The sequence below is a fragment of the Miniopterus natalensis genome, chromosome 2 (genome assembly GCF_054644295.1).
Source record: "Miniopterus natalensis isolate mMinNat1 chromosome 2, mMinNat1.hap1, whole genome shotgun sequence".
Lineage (NCBI taxonomy): Eukaryota > Metazoa > Chordata > Mammalia > Chiroptera > Miniopteridae > Miniopterus > Miniopterus natalensis.
Window position 1 is genome coordinate 163,192,168 of NC_142082.1, and position 24,342 is coordinate 163,216,509.

Genomic DNA, 24,342 nt, shown 5'->3' on the forward strand with positions numbered 1-24,342 from the left:
TGGAGGAACTCTGAGATAGCAAAGCTAGGGAGCGTGAAGACTGTATTAGTATTCTAGGGCTGCCGTAACAAAATACCACTGACTAGGCGGCTTAAACAACAGAAATGTATCTTCTCACAGTTCCGGAGGCTAGAAGCCCAGGGTCAAGGTGTTAGAAGGTTTGGCTTCTCCTGAGGCATCTCTCCTTGGAGTGCGGACAGCTGCCTTCTCACTGTGCCCACACATGGCCTTTCCTCTGGTGTCTTTCCTCTTCTTTTAAGAACACCAGCCATATTGGATTAAGATGCTACCCTTTTGACCTCATTTAGCCTTAATCACATCCTTAAAGGCTCTATCTTCAAATACAGTCACATTGGGGGTTAGGGCTTCAACATGTGAGGCACGCTCTCCTCCATTAACAATAATACTTACTGTTTCTACAGATGCAGACAGTTTCCTACTGCTAGCCTGATGGCTTTTTCTCAGCCCAGGTGTAGAGTAGATTCTAAGTGCTGGGGAGTTATCACCCCTGGGAGCAACCCTCAGCTAATGACTGATAAGAATTAGAGGACAAATAACCCAGCTTCTTCTCCCCCTGGTAAGACAACTCCCTAAGGCTCCTAGCATCACTGAGCCTCAGCTGCCTCAGTGGTAACTTGCTAATTAATGTAACTGGTCTAGACTTCCTCCTTTCCATCTTTCTTCCCCAATCCCTTATCAATGCTTCCTAGGATCACCTCTCAAACTGCTTACATTGAAATCTTTTGCTTAGGGTCTCTTCTAAAGACCCTGTTCTAAGATAGTTTAGTTAGGGGACTGTTCCCAAATAATTGGCTAAAATTCTCCATTTTATCAAGCTTGAAATTCTACCCATTGAAGGTGCATTTCGGGTATCAAGTATTAACTTGGGAAATTCAAATACTCCTTGCAGGATTAAAAAGTGGCTATCCTTTTTTTTATATCTTAAGGAAAATTAATTGGTTACATTGATTTCCTCTTATTAATATTCAAGCTGGTCTCAGTACTGCTCAGAATAATCATTAACTATCATAAAGTAGTAAATTCCTACTGCCTCATTCTGGGGCAAGCTTAATAGAATTGTCTATGTCAGGAAGAATATAATTTGAACTCTACACCTGCAATTTGGAGTTGAGAGACTGAATATACAAATGGACATTGGCCAGACTATATATATACACACACATATATATGTATGTGTATATATGTGTATATATATATATGTGTTTAAAAACTCTGACCCATGTAGGGGATTATAGCATGCCATCTAAAATATGCCATTTGGGCATGTTGATAATTTTGAGCTCAAGGCAACTGAGAAACTTCCTTCCTTCCCCCTTTCTGCCTGAAAGCAGGTCTAAATTTCCCATGAGAAAGGTATCTTCTTGGTACCAGGAAAAAGAGGGAACATTCTTATCACTGGAGACAGAGAATCAACACCAAGATGAGTCTGCATGAACAAGCCTTACTAAAATAACCCTTATCTTCCATTAGTTTCCCCCATGTATTTCACAGGCACTTTCCCAAAGTTTACTGCCCATAGGAGCACAACCAAACCCCTTTCCTTTGTCTAGTCATTCCACAATTTAGAGCCCTTGGTTAAAATGGTATGTCAGCCTCTGAATCTAACCACTTCTTTGGGGTTTTCACTTCTCTAGGAAGCCCCACCATACCGTGTAAAAACAGAACATCAAATAAATTTGTATGCTTTTCTCCTCTTAATTGGTTTTTGTCAGCTTAATTCTCAGGGCTCACTCACTGAACCGAAAACGGTGAGGGAAAAGTTTTTCCTCCCCTACACTCACACAGCAACCTAAAGCGCCGGCTCAGGAAACCAATCTATTATTTACAGTAACCAGCTCAAAAAGCCAGCTATAAGTCAGACTTGTAGGAAGTTAGACTGCTATCTCTAGTGATAGTGCAGGAAACCAGACAATAACCCTTGTGACAACAGCCCCAAATGACCAAGGCTTGATTAATTGACAGCTTCCCTACCTGTTGTCCCCACTTCCAACTTAGAACCAATTAGGAAAAGCCATACATGCCCCGCTAACCAATCTCACGGAATGATAGCTCACCTACAGCCTTTATTGGGGCCACAGTCGAAACCTTCCCTTTTTTCTACTCTTCTGCATGCCTTTGAGCTTTTGCCAAAACATAGGTGATGGTGGTGACTCTCTTGCTATAGCAAACTCTGAATAAATAACCTTCGCTGGTTCTCATTCGACTGGTGTTTGTTTATTTCCACAGAGTGTCCACCTTGCAACTTTCTACTTGGGGGGGCTAGTATTTGATATTATACTTTATTCTCCCCACCTACACTTCATAGTATGAATAGCTTGATGTTTTAGAGTTTAAAATATAATGATGCTTTTCATACCTGGATCAGATTGCATTTTATAAAAAAAGAAAATACTGCATTTTATTTGTCTCTGTTTATTTTTGGAGTGTGTGTGTATTTTTAATTGAGGTATAACTGACATCTATTAGTTTTAGGTATATGGCATGATTTGATACTTATGTACACTGCAAAACGATCACAGTAAGTCTAGTGCACTTTAATTTTAATAAAGACTGCACTTTCAAAAATCTCAGTGAGACAGAAACTTTAGAATACCAAGAGAAAAGGCCATAGGTTTTTCACATGTCCTTTCCCCCATCAAATTCACTCACAAAAACAACATACAGATCTTACTGAGGCAGGATAGTAAGAAGCCAGGAAAATTCCTTAGCAAATGTAATGGGGAAACTGAGACAGACAGCTGAACAAACTGGCCAAGTAATTTACAACCAGATACAGAAGGTCACCAGGGAGGAAAGCCCCGGATGCCTAGCAATGGGCCAAAACCAGTGCCAGACCTCGCCCCCAGGGTGGCCTTTCCTCCCCTGGCATATCTCTGGTCAGGTGGTTTAGGCCCCCTGACCTTTCCTCCCTAGAGATCACATCTAGGCCTCAGTTTATATTTCAGCTCCAGACCCACAAAAGCAGCAAAACCAAGCAGGGCATCCCCAGGACCAGCAGAGATGACTAATGACCCCCAGCCCTGGCGCCGACCAATCAGGGAAGACCACGACCCGAAAAGGATACACCTGGAAAAGCTGATGAATATTCTAATGAGATCCTTCCCTAAGACTGCCCCTAAACTCCCAGCTTTTAAAACCCTCAAGACAAAGACCCCAGGGCTCCTACCCCTCCCGGGAGTGCCTTCGCCTTTCCCTTCCCCCTCTTCTTCCTTCACAGCCCAGGGCAGGGGCAGCTCCTCCCGGCTAAACCCCTGACCCTGTCCCTGAAAAGGCCCCCTTTTCAGACTCTCCAGTGAGCTGACAGCAGCCCCTCCTTGCCTCAGTTCTTTCCCATAATAAAAGCACCCTCAGAATCACCTGGACTTGTACTGTGAACTTTCCTTTGAGAAGTCAAGAACCCACACACCCGCTCTGGCAGGTCCCTCTTCAGTAACATCGTTACTGCCTTCATCCCTTATCCTTTGCTCAAAGGTGGGAATCACCAGTTGTCTGAAGTTTCCTTGCCTCCTAATAGTCCCCTCCACGTCTGAGGGCTGAAGAATCTTAAGCAGCTGCTACAGCTTTACTACTGAGTCTCTCTAGAGAACTTGGGAGGTGAAGGAGTGTCCCGACCCTGCTAGAATGCGTTATTATTTATTCTCAACCCTCATTCTCACACTTACTTGCTCTGCTCTGTTGTAAGGTGAATAGATTCTGCAATCTACATTTATCAGCTAGTTTATAGTCAGCTTCTGCCAATGAAGGGGGATTAATAGACAAGGGAGGGCATATATAACTTTCTTTTTCTAGTTTGGAACAGCAGGTGAAACAACAAAGACTGTACCAGCGATAAAAGAATGGAGGTGGCGATAGAATTGGTGGCAGAGGCAACAGTAGTAGAGATGCCTGCGGCAAAAGAAGCTGCAGTGACTCCAACAGCAGTCCAGGCTTGCAGGCTCCTTGGCTGCAGCAAGCAGCTGGGCTTCAATAACAGAGGCTTAGAGGCACACAACCTTGGCCTCTGCTTACAGACCTGCGCTCCCCCAACCTGGCATTGGTAGTCCTTACTATTCACTGAGGAACCTTCCCTTCTCCAGAATTCCCAACAAGCATGACCAATTCCTTTATTTATTTAAATCTTTTCTGGTTGAAAGAACTAGAGCAATTTTTGTTTTCCTAATTGCATACTGAATGATAAAGATCCCCAGTGGTGTCATCCAACTAGAATTCCACCCTTAGTGAAATCTCATTGAATCTTTCTTTAGCTTCTGTCTTTTCCGTAGAGAACGAGCTTCAAGTAGGGAATTTGCATAGATTATTCATTCTCCTAATGCAGATATGCAAATATACCCCCCCAAAAGGACTCTAACCTTGAGCTACTTTGCTTAAGAATAACTGTCAGACTTTTGTACTTTGTTTATAAATGTTAAAAATATAAACAATAAAATAATAGATATAAAAATATTGACTACATGACCAGGGGTAAGCCCCATGTGGAGATCTTTTAAAATATATCCCACAGGCCCTGGTCAGGTAGCTCAGTTGTTTAGCGCGTCATCCCAATACACCAAGGATACAGGTTCGATCCTCACTCAGGGCACATAAAAGAATCAACCCACAAATGTATAACTAAGTGGAGGAACAAATCAATGTTCCTCTCTCTCCAATCAATTTTAAAAATATCTCCCATAATACAGGTTTTTCTCATTCAACAATCTGAGGTATGGTAAAGGATTGTGAAGGTAAATTAGTACGTCATCCTCAGTTTTCCTCTGTATGAAGCCCTATTATGCACTAATGTGGAAGCACTGTTTTAAAAAAACAACCAAAAAAACTAACTTCTTTGGCTAAGCCCACAAGTCTCTTCTTTCTCTTGCACCCCTGACCACCCTGGCTACTTCCCAGGTCAAGTTACTTCCCAAGGTCAGGCAACTAAAGGGTTAATGACCCTGCTTCAGAGCTGTGACCAGAGTTCTTTCTGATTGGTAGATATTCATGCCAATCACTACTGGGGGTGGGCTCTGGCGCCCATTGTGTAGCCCACTTCTCCTGCAAGGCCCCTCCCTAGGTGAAAAGTTGGACCCCAAGCCCAGTGGGGAAGACAGGACCTCTGACGTAATGCTGGCACTCTTGCGTCAAAGACCTAGCGTCCTCGTAGGACGCCCCGTGTAAGGTCCCACTTAATGACTCTCACATGACTGGTTATGGGAGCTGCAGCCTCTGAGAATTTTGGCTCTGAGCAAAATGAGAAACTTCAGTTGGGCCTGTCATAATAGGGGTAAATGCTGCCACGGACACATAGAGCTCTGTACTCCCTGCTGGCATTGCACATACTCCCAAAAGAAAAGAGAGGAAGAAGGAGAAGAAAAGGCTCTTGGGGGCAGTTCGGCGACAAGGATGAACTGAAGTATGGGTCCTGCTTTTCAATATCGCCTCCATTTAATGTGATAATTCATTAAAATTCACTGAATGCCCATTGGTCAAGGATATTAACATTAATTTCATTAACAAAATGTTACTACACATACATAGCATGTAAGTATGAGCTATGTGCCAAGTTATATTCTAAACGTATATTAGTTGACTTAAGAAATTCACCAACCAGCCCTGGCCAGTCTGGTTCAGTTGGTTGCTAGTTCAGTTCCCCGTCAGGGCAAATGCCAAAGTTGTAGGTTCGATCCCGGTCGGGGTGCGTACAGGAGGCACCCAGTTGATGTATCTTTCTCGCAATGATGTTTCTTTCTTCCTCTCTATCTCTCTCTCAAAAAAAAAAAAAAAAAAGTTAAAAAATATATTTTTAAAAGTTTATTAGAAAAAATCAAACAAAACATTAAAAAATTCATCAACCATATTTTACAAATGAGAAAAAAGAAGTACATAAAATTATTTAAAATTTATGTGGCAAGCCAGCATTTGAACCCAGGCAACTTGGCACATGAGCATGCTTTAACTGCCAACTTTCATCTGGTCTGAAGGATTATCTTTGTCTTATTTTTAAATGGTAATTTTATTTGATTATTAATAATATCCATATTGACAATATAAAAATCTAAGTATTATGAAAGAATTTTAGTAAAATTATTTTGAATAGAATCACTTTTAGTTCAGTAGAAACTGAGAAACCAGCACCATGATAATGCTGCTGGTGTAAAGACAAATTGAAAACTTTAGATTCCAAGCCACTTAATGACTAACAATTCAATTGAAATGTTGCTTTGTTCATTTTTATGCAGTTCTTTCCATGAAATCATGACTCCTACTGGAGTATCATTTAGCTAGTGAGAGCTGCATTGGAAGATAACATCAAATATTTAAAAAAATTATATGGAAATTACTAGAATAATTTGGAGAACAATTTGTACCAAGCTTTAATCATATGATAAGCAGCTCTATATGCATACATACCTACATATGAACATATATAACTGAATAGTTTTACACATATATAATAACTTCAATAATTTAGAAATGAAGGAAATATATTTTTAATTTTTACACTTATATATATTTTTAAACATTTAAAAATTTTTTATTATGTTTTTATTGACTTTAGAGAGAGAGGGAGAGGAATAGAGAGATACAAGCATCAATGAGAGAGAAACATCCATTGGCTGCCGCCTGCAGGCCTCCTGCTGGGGATTGAACCCACACCCCTGGCATGTGCCCTGACGGGGAATCTAACCAGGGACCGCCTCGCCTGGTTCATGGGTCAACACTGAACCACTGAGCCACACCGGCTGGGCTACATTTATATATTGATATATAGGTTAATTTACAATTTATATTACTGATCAAATATGTTGACTATCAACCCCAAGTGGAAATACCAGCCAACCCCATCTCAAAAAGCCTAAAATGTTAAGGAAAGAAATTTGTTTTTTTCTGACATAACTAGTAATCCAGGGTAGGTTGCAGGCTTAGTAATGTTGTAGTAGGCAATTAGGTAGGCATGAGCAGAGTAGGAACGATAGACCAGGTGGCTGAGGGTCACCACAGCACACACACCCAAGTGCCTAGTAACAGGGAAAACTATAAGCCCTTGCACAACCACTCCCTTAAGTATTAACCCTTGGTGATGACATCTTGACTTCAGCTGCATTTCAGTTCCAGGCCCATAAAAGCAGCAAAACCAGAGTGACCCCATGGTGTGAGGACCAGCTGCACTGACTAATGATCCCCTGCCCTGCTGCTGGCCAATCAGTGAAGACCGTCACCCTGAGGAGACACACCTAGAAAGCTGATAAACATTCTATTGTGATCCTCCCCTGAGACTTCCAGATAAAAGCCCTCTTTCTTTATCTGGAGCATACCCACATTTTCCTCTTTTGTATCTGAAGGCACATACCTCTCTTTCCATCAAAGACCCTTATTTTGCCTCTGTAATTTGTTTTCTAAGACCATTTCTTCTACAGCTCACTTCTGATACCGTTGTAATTAGATAGTTATTAATAATAGGAAAGGAGCCAAGGGGAAGCCAGACATTATAGGTGTGTCATTTGGGCAGCTTCACCAGGAAGGTGCAATTTCACACTCCCCAGGGAACCAGTGGCCCATTACCCACAGATCACTGGAGAGGGTGGGGGGTTCCAGCGAAGGGTAGATAGATACATGCACAGTAAAGCTGGAATCACATAGGGAAGATGCCTGCCAGTCAAACCTGGGAACAGAAATCATTGGGCAGAGGGGGTGGGGCCCCTGAAAGCTTGGGGAAAATTTGGGAATACATAATCCCCTAGACAAAGGAGTTCTCACTCTCTTGGCTCTCTTGTTCCTTTGGTTTTGCTCCTGTGTTCCCTCCATAGCCACATGGCAAGCGCAACACTTGCTTCTATGATCTCCCCAAAGGGAGGATGGGAAAGTGGCAGATTGTTTACTGTGGAACTAAAGCTCAGTTTTCCCGATTCCTTCTCTCCTGTCTTATTGACCAATGTGAGTGCTGTATATCCAATTTCAAAGAGGTCAAGAAATGCAATCTTAAATTATAACCAGAAACAGGAGATGCAGAAATATTTGGTGAACATCACTGATGAGTTACCAGCAAAAGAAAATCATCATTGTCTGCAAAACCTGCTCGCTATGGGACCAGACATTGTGGTTGTAGCAGGAAAACAAACTTTTAACACTACCCCTTACAATTCCCCAAGCCTTGTAAGGAATCCCTCTCTTCTTGTCTTTGCCTTTAAGAGCCCAAGTGGTTAAATAGAGCAGATATTAAACACAAGGAGAGATTCTAGCTTAATTGCTGGTGCTAAATCTTAGCCTAGCATGTAAGAACAGGTCTTAGACTACTTGAAAATTTCAATGAAAGCAGTGAGGACTCAGCTTCACTTCATTTAATTGCAGCTCTGATATCAGGTCCAATAATGTGTAATTTTGCTAATAACCCTAAAGTTATAAATAACATTGAAATTTTAAAGTGCTTCGGTTTTGAAATCTGCAGATCAATAGCTCACCTTTCCTCAGATTCTTCATGCTTGTGGAATGGCTATTATTCTAGTAGGATACATGGAAGCCACCTGGCCAAGGAAATAGATCAATTCGGCTACTAGGCTAGGCTAGCCTTTCTGTTTCGGGCCTGTAAACTCCTGACCTTCTGAACTTCAGATTCCTCCTTTGCTTTTATTTAAGTTCCTTTATGCCTGCCTGATAACTAACCTATTAATAAATCTGGAACTAAAACTCAGTTTTCCCGATTCCTCTCTCCGATATCATTCTAGCTAGCTGCATCTCATTTTTCAGTGCTTTCCAAGAAGCTCTCCCATTATCTTGTTGCTCCGCCCAGACTTACTGTTTTCCATGTCCCTCTTTTCTTCTACAGCACATCTTCTTGTTCCTATCTTTATAAGGCATGTATCACACCAGTCTGCAATACCTGATTTCCTGCATATCTTCCTTCTCAGCCTATAAACTCTTTGAAAATAAGTTCCATGTTTTATGTGATTTAAAAAATTCACAGGTCAAGGAGTGAATAAATAGTACCATGGTGCCTGATTGTGAGAGAATGTTCAATGAATGTTGAGTGAACATTGAATATTACAAAGATCATACCCTGAGAAAAGGGATTATATAATCCCTGCATTCTAGGAATTTCCAACACTCTTTTAAAAGTCTTTAAAATTTCACTATAATGCCCGGCTGGGTGTGGCTCAGCGCCTGAGCGTCTACCTAGGATCCTAGGCGATCGGGGTTCGATTCCTGGTCAGGACACATGCCGGGGTTGTAGGCTCGATCAATGACTCTCTCATCATTGATGTTTCTATCTCTCTCTCTCCCTCTCCTTACCTCTCTCTGAAATCAATAAAGATATATTAAAAAAAATAAAATTTCACTATAATTTCATTGTTTTCATTTCCTAAAGCAGAGTAAGATAACATTATCTATTGAAATATACATAATTAGCCCTGGCTGGGTATCTCAGTTGGTTAGAGCCTCCTCCTGATAAGCCAAGGTGGCAGGTTCGATCCCTGGTAAGGGAGCATACAAATCAACCAATGAGTGCGAAATAAATGGAATAACAAATCAATGTTTCTCTCTCTCAACTCAATTAAAAGAAAGAGAAAGAAATATACATACATAATTGTGCAAAGGACAACAAATCTAGGCCTTAATTTAATGTCAACAGTTCATCCAATTAACTCCTTATAAAGGTGAAGCTGGCACTGGCAATGGTTCTCCAGTGTGTTCAGGGTGGGAGAGTGATGACTCTTGGCAACAGAATCTCCAGGAATGGGGTAAAAAGTGTAGTTTGAAGAGGCCCCTAAGGCAATTCCTATAAATCACCCCAGGAGAATAAACCCATTTTTCTTTCGGCCTCACCACTACACAAAGGGACTGACGTTGAGACTTAAACCTACTTGATTTTGGTCTTGGAGAATTTATGACAGACTGGGCTCCTGTGTGGCAGCCAGACTCAGGGAGCAGGCTTTTTATTACCATGAGGTTGCTGAGCTCTTACTCTTTCTGGTTTACATACCTGTTAAAAAATTACATTATGTATAGGTGTGGGCATTTATGGAAGATGGTTTGTTATTAAGCTTACAGTAACTGTCTTTGTTTTCGGTCTTGCCAGTGGGTATTGACAACTGCCTCCCAGTTGTCATTTATGGAGATGATCCTTGGCTCAGCAAAGCTAGAGACAGTCTTCAATGCACAGGGTGTCTGTAGTCTGGCTGTAGATCACTTAAAAGCCTGGAGGAGTACAGTCATCCTTAAAATACTGTCTTCTTTTAGCCTTCTTAGGAGTTTCCAAACTCTCTGGAGTGAAGACTCGCAGGGGTGGGGCTGGATTGCCTTCCGCATTCCTCTCCTTCCTCCTCCCCTCCCCCCTTCCCCTCCTCTTCCTCCCCCCCTTACTCCTCCTTTCGCTCCTCCTCGCCTCCCCCCTTTCTCCTCCCACTTCCCTCTCCCACCTTCCCCCTCTCTCCTCCCTCCTCCACCTCTTCCTCCGGGCTGCGGTTCCCGGTGCGGGGAGGGGCGAGTAGCTGGAGGCTGAGAGTGGGAGGCCGGGAGGCCCGGAGCCTTGTTAGCTCACCGGCCCCGAGCACGTGGACCTGAGCACTCTTCACGTTATCTGGAGGATTATAATAAAAAAGGCAAAAGGCCGGGCAAGCTGCACAAAGCTTTCTAAAATGACGCTCTGGTGTCTTACAGTTTTACAGAGAACAAGGCCATTCCTGTTTACTAATCTCTATCTGTAAAATGGGAATAAAATAAAATTAAGTATTATCCAAAAATAGGAAACTTGCCTAACACCTGAATTCATTTCCTGTGAACAGTGAAGAGGAACTAAGTAACCGCTTTGTTGGTTTTATTCCAGCCAAATACAAAGACAGACCCTATACAACAAGTGTTTTCCTTTGTTCTGGGCCGTGTAAAGAGTCACTTCTCTCCAAATAAAGAATTCCCTTTGTGCATTCCCCGGCCGCACTGGCCCTGGGGATTACGAAGAGAAAGCTCTCTGGAGCTGTTTTCCCGGCTGCGGAGACGGCGTTCTGGAAAGCAGGCTGCGTTGCCGTGGCTACGGCTCCGCGGGGCCGCGCCCTGCCCCTCCCCCCGCCCGCCCGGGCCGACCGCGGGACCAGGGCGGTCCTGGCGTCCAGGTTCCTCTCGCACAGCTCGGGAGTGGTGGGGAAATTCCAAACTGTGCTTCCCAGATGGCCTCTGAAGCCCAGAGGCAGAAAAAAATGAACCCCCTTGTCAGGCAGTCCTGAGTTGTCCTCGCAAACATTACCATTAGATGGAAAGCTTGTTGAAGGTAGGGATAATGTTCTTTCTCGCCGCCGCATCAATTCCTCCCTGTTCCCTACGAGCATTCCCCTGCCGCCCCGCCCTCCTTCCTGTAGGCCAACACCTAGTAGGATCAGGAAAAATGTTAATAATCATTTGTCAGGGAGGTGGCGGTTTAGCAGCTGGTTAAAAGCACGGACTCTGGAGCTAGAATCTTGGTCTGCCACCTAATCTTAACGAGCTTCGTTTTCCTCATTCCTAAAATGGGGATGATAATACCTCACTCAGAGGAATACAGTGGGTATTGATAAAGTAATATACGAAATACTGGGTACTGCCTGGCTTAATGCGAGCTCTTAATATTAGGATTATCAGTGTCATTCTCTCTTCTGGAGCTTCCTGCATGTTCACGTGGGGAGAAACATTGTCCCCTACTACAAACAAGCAAACCCCAAACAAAAAAACCTTCTAGCAGAGTCTATAGCCGTCCAGGTCTAATAGTTAATAGTTAATTAAATGAATGCAAAAGTGTTGTGTAAGCTATTTGTGTCATAAGTGAAAAGTAGAACATCTCAGTAACAAGTTCAGTTTATGGTAGATTGTCGGACGTAAATAATGCAAAATGGGTGTGTCCCAATTTTCCACCCACACATCGATGGCAAAAAGATTAAAATAGCCGGGTGACATCTTTCAGCTTGACTTTCTCCCGCTCCCCTCCCCCAGTCTCTTAGGGGATTTCTGAAACCTACAAACCTGGTTGTAATTGAGCGCGTGCGAGATGTTTCAGTCCCACAGGGGGCCCCACGGGCCTCCCCACGCCAGGGCTGCTCTCCAGTCTCGGAAGCCCCGGGGTCTGGAGGTATTTACTTAGTGCCTCTGGAAGAGTCTAAACATCTTGGGACACGCAGGTAGGAGTGAATTTAGTAGCCCCACCCCCAAGTTTGCCCCCCTCGCCTTCCCAAGGCAGGCCCGGACTTCGTCTAGAATTCCTAGGGCGCCTTTGGAGTTTTGGGGGGTCAAGTTATGTAACCGGCCCGGGAAGGCTCCGAGCGGAACCTGGCCGCAGGATGTGCACACGCTCGACAGCTGCAGACCACACACAGCTCGGCGGCTTCCCGAGGAGCCCTTCGGGGTGGGAGCGATCAGATGTCGAGAGGCTCTGACACCTGGGGGAGGGGAGGCCCGGGCAGGATTATCCTCCACCGCTCCCTGACGCTGCTCTGTGTCTTGGTTGCGAAGGTATGTACGGCTTGTATGTATTTCAGAACACGAAGGAAAAGAGCACATCCTGTTGAGTACGGTTATTGTCAGGCACGCACAGGGCTGAGGAAGCCTGGTAATTCTGTCTAAGGGCCGGTGGTATGTAGGGCGCTCCCACAACACCCGTGTGCGGTGCCGTCTGAGGTTGTGCAATACTGCGGCAAAGGTGCGGAAAGCTGGTGTGAACTGCGGGGTGTGAAGCGTCGTTCCCTCTCCTTCCGACCCCCTTACACATTCCTCCCTTCGGCACAAACGTGAAGTCACCCAAGACACATAATCCGCCCCTCCCCCAACCCAGCAGCTAGTTTTCTCTGAAAGCTGATACCCTGAGGCCCTTTTCCCTCACCAGCTACAATTAGGGGCAGTAAGAGAGAAAATGTGGACCGGATCGTGGCACAGAGGCAGTGTTCTGTAATTTTCCCGTCGGTAACAGGCGGTTGTTCGGGATCCAGGCCTGATATTTGATCTGACTTTCCTACTCCAGGAAACAGCTTTAGGCTCCAGCGAGTGCAGGCCAACTCCACTTCTTTCTGCGAAGTCCATTTTGCATTTTCTGTTTCACCCTAGTCAAGTCTCAGCGAGGCTGTTGTTCTCAATCCAGCTCAGAAACTGGCTCAAACCGCCCTGAACTGGATTTGGTGACTGTTGAGACAGAGTTTCTGCCTCTTTGTTAGGGCGGATCCGGCCTCGTTTGCTCTTCGGTTTCCCTCCCTCCGGTTTTCCCAGAGTCACCAACAGCAATTCATTCCCCTCCCCCCGCCTCTCCAGTTTGTCTTTTTTTTTTTTTTTTTTACCCTCCCCTGGGCCAAGGCCCCATGCAATAGGTTAAATTCTTTAATAAAATAGTGAATTTCGGTTGTAAACCTTCAGCTTTTATGACATTAACTATTTAGTTCTGCTTTTCTCAAATTCGTTATCTAACCAATTGACTTTGTGCCCTTAAAATGTTGGCTCTCGTGCTAAGCTAAAAATACCTTAAATTTTCACTGTGGACGAAAATAATTTTAAATTTCACATCAAAGGCTGAAGGATGTTGGCGCAGTACATTTTGTGATTTTCCGTCCTGTAACTATATTTAAATTAAAATAATTTATTCATTCCTTTCCTGAGAAATGACAAAACACAGTAGGTACAGAATTTTTAAGCAGTCCCCCATATTGGCTGCCTACTGCGACGGCGCGATTCCTAGAGAAAGAACTGAAGAATTGAGATAGTTTTTGGTTTTCGAACATGTCATTTTAACCCTCGATGTGAATGGTCCAGTGAAGAAGGCTGTTTGGAAAATGCGCGGGAACCGGCCCTGCGGCGGTGCGGGCGGAGGCAACGCCGGGCACGTGCCGGAGTGCGCGGGGCAGGGCCGGCTTTTGTGAGTTCTCTTTCTGCAAAACGTAAGAAGCATTTCTTATGTTTTGGAACTAGATGGAGGGGACGGTTGCACAGCATTGTAGTTGTACCCTTCAAAGTGGTTCATTTCATGTTACGTGCATTTTACCTCAATTCTTAAGCGTTTCTTGACACGAATTTTTCAGTTTCTTTTTGTGTTTCTTGGAAAAATCAGAGAAAAACATAAGCCACCATGATCTGGGTGGGGCTCGGGGTGCCGGCCGGCTCGCGGGCCGCCCCCTGCTGGCCAAGCGGAGCAGCGCGCCCCGGGGCAGGCCTGGGAGCGGGCCAGTCACCTGCCGGAGCGCAGGGAGGAGGGCCCTCTCCTGAGACTCGGCCTCAGCACCTTGTTTCATGTGCATTCACTCGTCTTACTCGTGTGCACTGCACAGGGGCTGCTTTACAGAATGCGGATCACAGAGGTTTGGCTTCCATGGTGTTGCAAAGGCTTCATTATAAATGAACGACTTAAAATTCACCTCTAAATCTCAAAGCAAAACCAAAAATGCCCTTTCTCCTAGGCTGACCACGGCAGTTACATTGCTCATTTAAGTGTTTAGTTTCAGTAAAGCATAAAGCCTTGGAAAAAAGCCAACTATGACAGCAGATCTGGAGCTGCTATTTTTATATGCAAGAGGGGAGGGGCCGGCTTTGTCTTGTGAGCCAGTGCTCTAAAATTAAAGACTCAGGTTGGGCTAAGGTAACCTTCCAGGTATATGTACAAAAAAGGGCGAATCCATCAAATGAATTTGTTTTTATGACATTTAAAAATCTTTTAATTAATTTATTTTATTTTTACCTGAGAATTTGGCTTTTATTTATTTTAAAATTTATCTTTATTATTGAAAGTATTACAGATGTCCCCCTATGCCCCCATTGATCCCCTCCACTCTGCAAACCGCCTCCCCCACCAACACACACACACACACACAGGCCTTCACCACACTATTGTCTGTGTCATTGGTAGAAAGAAAAGTATTATATGCAATACTGGAGGTAAGGTAATCCAGATCAGCCCTCTCGTTGTCAGAGTAAATCTTTAGGATTTTCACACCTTTTGTTTCACATGCTTGAAATGCTTGCCCCTCCTCACAGGCCAAGCTTTTCCTGCCAAGTCTTGCGTTAGGTATCACCTCCTCAGAGAGGCCTTCCTGAACACTTGGTCCAAAGTAGATTCCTTGCTACCCTGGCCGGTGTGGCTCATTTGGTTGGAGGGTCCTCCCATATAGCAAAAGGTGGCGGGTTTGATTCCGGTGAGGGCACATACCCGGGTTGCGGGTTCGATCCCCCCTGCCTCCGTAAGGCAACCGTCAGTGTTTCTCTCTCTCTCTCTCCCTTCTTTTCTCTAAAATCAATAAAAAAATAAAAAAAGGAGATTCTTTACACCCTGTTATCTTCTCAGGTGGCATCCTCTTTTTTTCTGTTATACCACTAAATTTACAATTATATATTTTTGTTTTCTTGTATATTCTCTTTTACCCTCACTAGCCTTCTAAATCTTCAAGGGCCATGTCTGTCTGATCAGAACTGTATAACCAGCTTTTGGAATAGTATCTGGCAAAAAAGTACAGTGGTCCCTGGGTTTTCGAATGTAACCCATTCCGGAAGACGGTTTGAGTGCTGAAACCTTCGAAAACCGAAAACCGAGGGATCAACAGCCGGCAGGCAGGCCTCAGGACCTTGCCTTCAGCGGAAGTCTCGGGGCATGTTCGACTACCGAGGCGTGTTCAAAAACCGAAGCATTTCCTCCCGGGTTTCCCGCGTTGGTAACGCGAAATGCTTGTCAGCGGAGATGTTTGAAAACCGAGGTACCGCTGTAACAAGGACTACATATTTGTTAAACAGGTAAGTTAAATTCAGATACCATATCTGTCATCCTAGTCTACTATTTTCTGTGTTCTTCTTTTACACCTTGTAGCTTTTTCAAGACTTAGCCTCTGTTCTTTTTCTCTTGCGGACTTGCAGTAGCTACTGACTTGTCCTCGGGCTTCTCTCTGGGCAGTGTGAGAACTACTGAGTATAATGGAATCTTCACAGTTCCGCACATTTTATCCTACAAAAAGAGAAACAGATTAGTCCTATAACTCTTACAGTCTATTTTTCTCATGTGTAGTAGTTGATTTTACTCTGAGATAGAGTCCCCCAGGTTTTGATTTCAGAATCTGGATTTGTCTCCATGGCTCAATGTTCCCCTCCCCTCCCATCAAAACCTTCCCTAGCACCAGGGGAAAAGGGTTTACCAATACCTTCTTCAAAAAAGTCTCTTGCTCCTGTCCAGAGACAGACTCATTCAGGCAGATTTTTTAAAGAATTGATTTGAGAGAGAGACAGAAACAGAAACATTGACTTGTTGTTCCACTTATTTATGCATTTATCGGTTGATTCTTGTATGTGCCTTGACCAGGGATCGAACCCACAGCCTTGGCCTATAGGGATGTAACTAAGTGAGCTACCCAGCCAGATTTAAATTCATGCAGGTTTAAATTCCCTGGAATCTCAAATTCAATTAAAAATAAAAATACGTAAATACATAAATTCCCTGGAATCTCAAGTAAGCAATTTGCATCTCTCAGCTTAGCTTGGATGTCAGTCACTTCTTTGGATTTTAGCCCAACACAAGAGTAATCCCTTTGGAGATTTCTTAACCGAGGCAAATTAGCTATTATTGCAATATTACAGAAAGCTGTGCTAGGAGTTGTAGACTTTTGTGCTACGTTGCTTTATTCTGTATTCATTTAATTGTTTTGATTGACTGATGGTTGTATAAGTGGTAGAATTTTTCTAGCTGCCCACAAAATGCTGCGACTTCCACTCCTTTGAGCAAGTATAGGGTAATAGTTAAACTAAACATGGAAATCAGAAACGCTCAAAGCTCTGAAGTCTTGGTTTTCTCATCCATTTTGTTTTTCACCTATAAAAAGGGGATGTCCACTTTACAGAGTTGTAATAATTATTATAATAGCAATTACTTTATGCCAGGTACTGTTCTATACATACAAATAATACTATGGTGATACATATGTATATACATGGGTTGTCCCCAGCTTACAAATTTTTGACTTTCTGATGGTGTGAAAGTGATATGCATTCAATGCAAAATGGTTAGGCTAAGCTGTGATGCTCTATAGGTTACGTGTATTAAACGCGTTTTTGACTTAATGGTATTTTAAACTTACGGTGGGTTTATCAGGAAGTAGCCCAATTGTAAGTCAAGGACCATCTGTATATATAAAATACCTGATTATACATATATATTCATATATACATTCCACCCAAATATATATATATTCATTTAATCACAGCCACGTTTTGGGGAGATACCATTGTCCCTATTTTACTGCTGAGGATATGGAGGCACAGAGAAGTTATGTAACTTGGCCAAGGTAACACAGCTAGTAGGTGGCAGAACACATACAGAAACCCAAGCTGTTTGGGTTCCAGCTTTATGCTTTTAAAACCTTAGTTCGATTTACCAGGCACAAGATGAATGTTGCTAAATATCCCTTTCTTATTTCCACAAAAGCGTTGATTATTTCCTCAAGGCATCTTAACACAAAACCATAAATTTACAAGCAACACAATCTCCTTTTTCAGATGAGGAAATAAACAGAGAAGTCCCAAAGCTTGAACCGTGTGTTCTGTGTTGCTGGATGGGACTAGATACTAGCTCTCCTGATCAACCTGTGACGGACTAGTGGTTCTTCATATGCGTTTGTTCTGTTTCCTTCCTCTTATCATTTTTGAAAAGAAAGGAAAGGATTTCCTTTTATGAACCTCACTCCTACCCCCACTTTGTTTCTGCAATTAAATAACATGCTGCACTAGCAGAGACTTAACTAAATGGAATGTGCTGCTTCTCTGCCAGAGCACACAGAGGAAGCCAGCTAGAGTTTGCCACTGGCAAAGCCAGGAGAGGGGAAAATTAGTCACACCCCTTTGCTCTCCTCCTTTCTTTTCCCTTTAATCCCTTCCGGACTTGTTTCTGGCTTTAGCTCTCTATTTCCTTCCCTGGATTAGGGGTATTAGGCTTTCGCTTATGTCCACCTTAATAAAAATTCAACCCTGAACAGAGGGAAAGTCCTGAATACCTGTTTTCATTGTGCCATTATCTCAGTACGTGCCTTTGCATAATTTAGTTAACCTGTGCTAACCATAGTTTTCTTACCTTCATATGAAATATTAATCTTTTTTATTTTTATTTTTTTAATCCTCACCCAAGGGTATGTTTTTATTGGTTTTTAGAGAGAGGGGGTGGGAGAGAGAGAAACATTGATGTGAGAGAGAAACATAGATTGATTGCCTCCCATATGCACCCTGACCGGGAATCGAACCCGAAACCTTTTGGTTTACGGAACGACACTCCAACCAAACCCTTCCTGGCCAGGGCTGAAGTATTATCTTTCTTGTTGTTGTCTCACAATGAATTTTGCCTTGGCCGTGAAGTACTGTGACAAAGCTCAATAGACCATAGTGTTTCACTTTATTTTGTTCAGCTTAAAATAAAAATTGTAAGAAGTGCAACAGTTTCACAGTCTTTGAACAGCACTATTCTAAAAGACCACAATATGTAGTGTTATGCTGTAAACACAGAGAATATAAATTTCAAAGGGAAATTATGCTCTTACTATCACAGAAGTGGAAATTGAGTGTTTTTTCTTTTTTCCCTCTTCTTTTCCTTAGCAGTTTTCTAGGAGTTGGACCTTGGTGACGTGAAGGGAGCAATAAAGGGAGCTTCTGGCTGGACTACTTTTGATGCATGATGAGTAATAGTGAGAAATAAGTTTGAAAATATACATTAGGCCCTGGCCGGGCGGATAAGTTATTGGAGCATAGTCCCATATACCAAAAGGTTTTGGGTTTGATTCTCGGTCGGGGCACATACCTAGGTTGCAGGTTCAATCCTGGTTGGCGTGTGTGTGGGAGGCAACCCATTTATGTTTCTCACGTCAATCTCCCTCTCTGAAAAAAAAATCAAAAGCATATCCTCAGGTGAGGATTAAAACACACACATACACACACATGAGCACACACACACACACATTAAGTCTGGGTAGTGGAAATTCCTGATTTTAACAATACTTTAAAAAATTATTGAATTTCTACAGTGTGCTGGTTTTTTATTGCTTTAGTTTTCACATATGCTATATAATGTAATCATCACACACAACTTGAAAGATGGGGAAACTGAACCTTGGGCAACTTGCTTAAGCTCTCACAGAGAAAGCACAATTCCTTTGTAGGAATTTATAGTATATAAAGAGAGATAGAAGTAGGCCCCAAGTTGTACCTCATTTTAAGGGCTATAATTGTCAATGTAAGAAATGTCCAAACCTATAGAGAATTTTTATGAGTTTATTTGAGTCAAACTGACAGCATATACCAGGGAGCAAGATGTCAAATTCTCCAGAGAATAACAGTTTTTCAGTTTCCTTTATGCATTTGAAATTAAAGCGGGGATTTAAGAAAGACTACAAGAAGGTGGGAGAAAGCAAGGTGGGGATTGGATTACAGGATAGTTAAGATGATTTGCTCTCGAGAGGGGTTACATCTTAGAATTTCGAAGGTGTGTTAACCAGATGCACGGAAGCAATGGACAGGGCTTACTTAAGGCACAGATAAGCCTTTTACTTAAAGAATTTATATGCCTTGGACATAACTACCCACCATGAGCTGCCCAGTTAGGCAGTTAGGAATTTATGATCAGATCACCCTGTGAGGTTACTTTTCTTAGAACCCCTGTTTCATCGATAGTTCCCTCTTAGTCATAAATCAATCTGAAGGATGCATTGATGACCAGCTTTTTGGTCAGATAGTGTGGTCTCACAGTGAGTGCTAGGAAGGCTCATTTTGGGGAAGTCTCAGTATCAACATTGTCTTGCTGACCACTGGAGATGCGGGAATACCATAGCCGTGGGATCTGAGTTGAGACTGAATTTTCCTCAAAAGGGAAGGGCAGGTAAGTGGAAGATGACAGTTAGGTCTGATAGCCTTCATTGTGGAAAAGCCTTCATTGTGGAAAAGCACTCTGGATCATTTCTTTTTTTTTGTTAATCCTCACCTGAGAATATTTTTTTCCATTGCTTCTCAGAGAGTGGAAAGGAGGGGAGGAGAGGGAGAGAGAGAGAGAGAGAAATATCGATGTGAGAGAGACACACTGATTGGTTGCCACCCACACATGCCCCGATTGGGGCCAGGGATTGGACCTGCAACCCAGGTATGCGCCCTTGACTGGGAATTGAACCTGAGACCTTGTGGTGCTTGGGCCAATGCTCTGACCACTGAACCATGCTGGCCAGGGCTGGGTTTATATGCTTTTTCTTTTCTGTCTTTTATTCTGAGAAACAAAATTGGATCCCCCCCCCCCCACACACACACACATTAGCAGCATTGACAAGAATGGAACAAGAACAAGGTATTCCTATAAATTGAGGTGGTGCTATGAAGAGACTGGGAAAAGATGATGGTAGGCAAAATCCAACAAATAATGCTCCATGACATCTAAATTTTCTTCTAGTGTCCATATGCTTTGACAATCCAGAGTTGATCTGTTGTTTTATGGGACAATACTGGCATTGTTTATACAATTCAGAATTCTTTCCATAATCCTTGGAAGAGTAAAGGAAACATGTAATTAATTTTGAAATACAGAAGTGTACTGAAGTAACTTCCTCTACTAAAAATGCTAAGTTGGTGCCTCAGAGGAACCGTACACCAGCTGTGATCTTAAGAAGTGTAACACTGAACTTCTCTGTAAAGGATCCTCAGTCTGAGAGGATTGTTTTCTAAGATGGTCCTCTGCTGGTGGCCATAAGAAGTAGAAATCTATAAACATACAAATGACCACCCCAAATAGAACACTAATCTTCATATAGGGAAGAGCAGGAATTATTTATTAATTAGAATATAATGCTGTTGCTATCTTCTATGTTCAGAGATAGTCTGTTGATAATTATTTCTCTGTTTTTCTGAAAAATCTCTGTGCTCATTTGTGTAGGTAAATGTTAATCTTTTCTTTTTTAGCTCCAGCTTCTGGTTACAGATTCTGTGGATATTTGCTACTCTGCCTGTTTGTTTTGTAAAACTGTTCCCTATTACATGATGCTTTTGTCTTCTGCTGCTCATAGCAATACCAATGTTCATCAAAACTCTATTAGGATATAGTTACTCTTTAACTACTTCTGTTGTTCCTAGGGTAAGCTATTAGGTAGAGGTGGAATGGTTCTGAGGTCCACAGGTTATATGGAACATCCCATGTTTGGGCAAATGTTTATAAATGTAGGTTGCTCCACTTCTTGTCGTCTGTATGACCTGTTAGTTTCATGCAGTATTTCCTTTTCTTTAGTTGTAAATTTAATCTCTAACCTTGTCATTCACTTATGTGTGGTCAGTGCCTTTCTTTTCTCTACGTGACCAAGGATAAGAGAGATGTCTCTTGAGCAAACTACTCCACTAATTGATGCATCCCTAAATAAATTTTAGGAAGATAATTAACATTATTTGGAGGATAATTTTTTTCTCCTATTTTCTTTCTTTGTCTATACTGACTAGTTAACTTCAACTGGACAGAAGTGAAATTTGGCATAACACCTTAAATAATACTTTGCCTAGAATAATCGATAGAAATGATGGACAGTATACTGTTCGCACTGTTTATTCTGGTGGTTAAGACTAGCGGCTAGGGTGGCCTGGAAAATTGGTGGTATCTTTTACATTAAAAAATAAACTTTCAAATTAAAGTATAATTCATATTCACAAGTGTATACACATTTTAAGTATATGGAACAATGATTTTATGAATCTCCACAAGGAGAACACACTCCGCTGACCATCCCTAAGTCAGGAAATAAGACATTATTAACAGCACCCCAAGCTCTTGTGCCCCTACTAATCACTACTGCCTCTTCCCAAAGGTAGATAACTAATCTGACTATTAACAGGTATAGATTAATTTGCCTGTTTGGGAACTTTATGTGGATTTTATTTCTTGAGTCTCATTTTTTAAATTCAACATTCTGTTTGTGAGAATAGATATTTTGTTGCATGTACTCACATATTCATTGCTGTTCAGTTTTGTATTGTATTCACAATTTATTTTTTTATTAGTTCCAGTTTTTAGTTTTTATAAGCAATGCTCCTAGGAACAGTTTTTTATCATTTTATTTTATAAATTTCTGTACTAATTCATTAAAAAAAGATTTTTTTAATTGACTTTAGAGAGAAAGGAAGGGAGAGGGAAAGAGAGGAAACAGGGATTGGCTGCCTCCTGCATGCCCCCAACTGGGGATTGATCCCGCAACCTGGGCATGTGCTCTCCCGACCAGGAAAGGAACCGGTGATCTAGGTGCATGGGATGGTGCTCAACCAGCTGAGCCACACTGGCCAACACCTATACTCATTCATTTTTAAACTGCAAGCATGACTTTGTTAAAACAAAATAAAATAAAACAGCCCTGGCAGGTATGGCTCAGTTGGCTTAGGATCGTTTCATGCACCCAGGTCACCAGTTCCATTCCTGGAAGGAGGCACACATGCCCAAGTTGCGGGCTCGATCCCCAGAGGGGGCATGCAGAAGGCAGCCAGTCAGTGTTTCTCTCTCATGTTGATGTTTCTCTCTCTCCCTTCCTCTCTCTAAAATCAATAAAAACATATTTAAAAAAACCAAATAAAATAAAACAACAATTATTGGTGAGAATTGCTCCATATCCTTAACAAGTCTTAACCTTTTAGCTACCCATTCTTCATATACTTTTCCAATTTCTCTTTTTCTTCCAAATGTGTTTAAAGTTTTAGGTCGAACCTTAACCTCTGTTGCTTTCTCTTTTCTCCACTAGCTTCTTTGACTTGCTGTGAGGGCTTCTCCTCTTACTTCTAGAGAGAAGATTTAAATCAGTGTCTCTTTCCCGATCCCACTCTGACACTCGTTAGCCAGCCCTTAAGTTCTACATTTCATTTTAGTCCTATTCTTTTTTTTAAAGATTTTTAATTTTTTTTTAGAGAGAGAGGAAGAGGGGGGACAGAGAGAGAGAGAAAGAGAGAGAGAGCGCTCAATCGGCTGCCTGCCTCCTGCACGCTCCCTACTGGGGATTGAGCCAGCAACCCAGGCATGTGCCCTGCCCGGGAATCAGACTGGCAGCCTTTTGGTGCGTGGGACAATGGCCAGCTCACTGAGCCACACTGGCCAGGGCTTCTTTTCTTTCTTTCACACTGTTCTAGCACTAACCTTAAGGCTTGATATCTGGCTTAATTGTGAAAGGAATAATATTTTTATGTGAGAGTCTGACCATATAAACATTTTCAGTTACCAAAAATCAGCATGTTCACCTTATTCCGGCAGCTCAATCTTGTGGGATCCCACAAGATAATATTGTCGTCACCAAGTACTTTTCCAGAACTGAAGTGGCTATGGGCATAGCCGTGGGACTCCTGTATAATCCCATGGGCATGAGTCCAGGAACCCCTTTAGATATCTGGGCAACCCAATTTAGGGGAGGGAAAAGAGGGGGAACATGCCAGGTAGGGTGTTGGAGAATGCCCTGAAGGGAAGAAATTGACGTGGGAACACTGTGACCTTGGCTAGTCCCGGGCATTGGATGGGACCTGGAAAACTTTGAGAAGGTACTCTAAAGCATGGAGGGCAGAAGAGGGAGGCCCTGAGGCTTGGGACCTAGGAAAGGAGCTCTGCTTGCCTAGGTTGAAAGGTGATACTGGTTTTACTATTACCTACAGGTTAAAGTCCAACCTTCTTTGTTTAACATTTTAATTACTCCACAGTCTGGCATAGTTCTCTAACAGGTGTGGCGGAAGGACCTTGATTCAGTGTATACTGGAACCAGTTTTCACTGGTTTTCAAGAGCCATTTGTGGGCATTTCTTACCAAGTCCATGTTCAGTGATGTTACATTGATTGCTTGAAATCTGCCATGGTGGCTTATTGGCAAATGCTATAAATCATGGTTTGTTCGTTTTTCGAGAACCAGTTAAACATATAGGCATACACCACTGCTTAGATTACTTTGAAAGGATGTCTTTTTACTATAGTGAAAGATATGTTTTGCTAGGCTCCCCAAGAAAAGATGTTGCAAAGTGTGTCCTGAACAGAGTATTTTTCGAGCTGAGGAATTTGAAGGAACAGGAAGGAAATTTGCAAGAAAAGGAGATAATTCTAGGGAAATAGGTTTATATAGTTGAATTTAATTTAACTAAAGCTTTTGGCATCGGGCAGACATAGAAAAACTGGAAATCTCTCTAGTTATTTTTATGAATCCAGTTGATTTTAATACCAGTACCTGACAAGGATACTACAAATAACAAAATTAGAGAATATTATCAAATATAAATATAGCTGCAAAAATTATACAAAAATATTAATAAAAATAAGAAATATATTCTATTAATAATAAAGAATGCCCAATTAGAATTTATTATAGGAATGCAAGGATAGTTCAACATCAGTGAAACTATCAATATAATTACG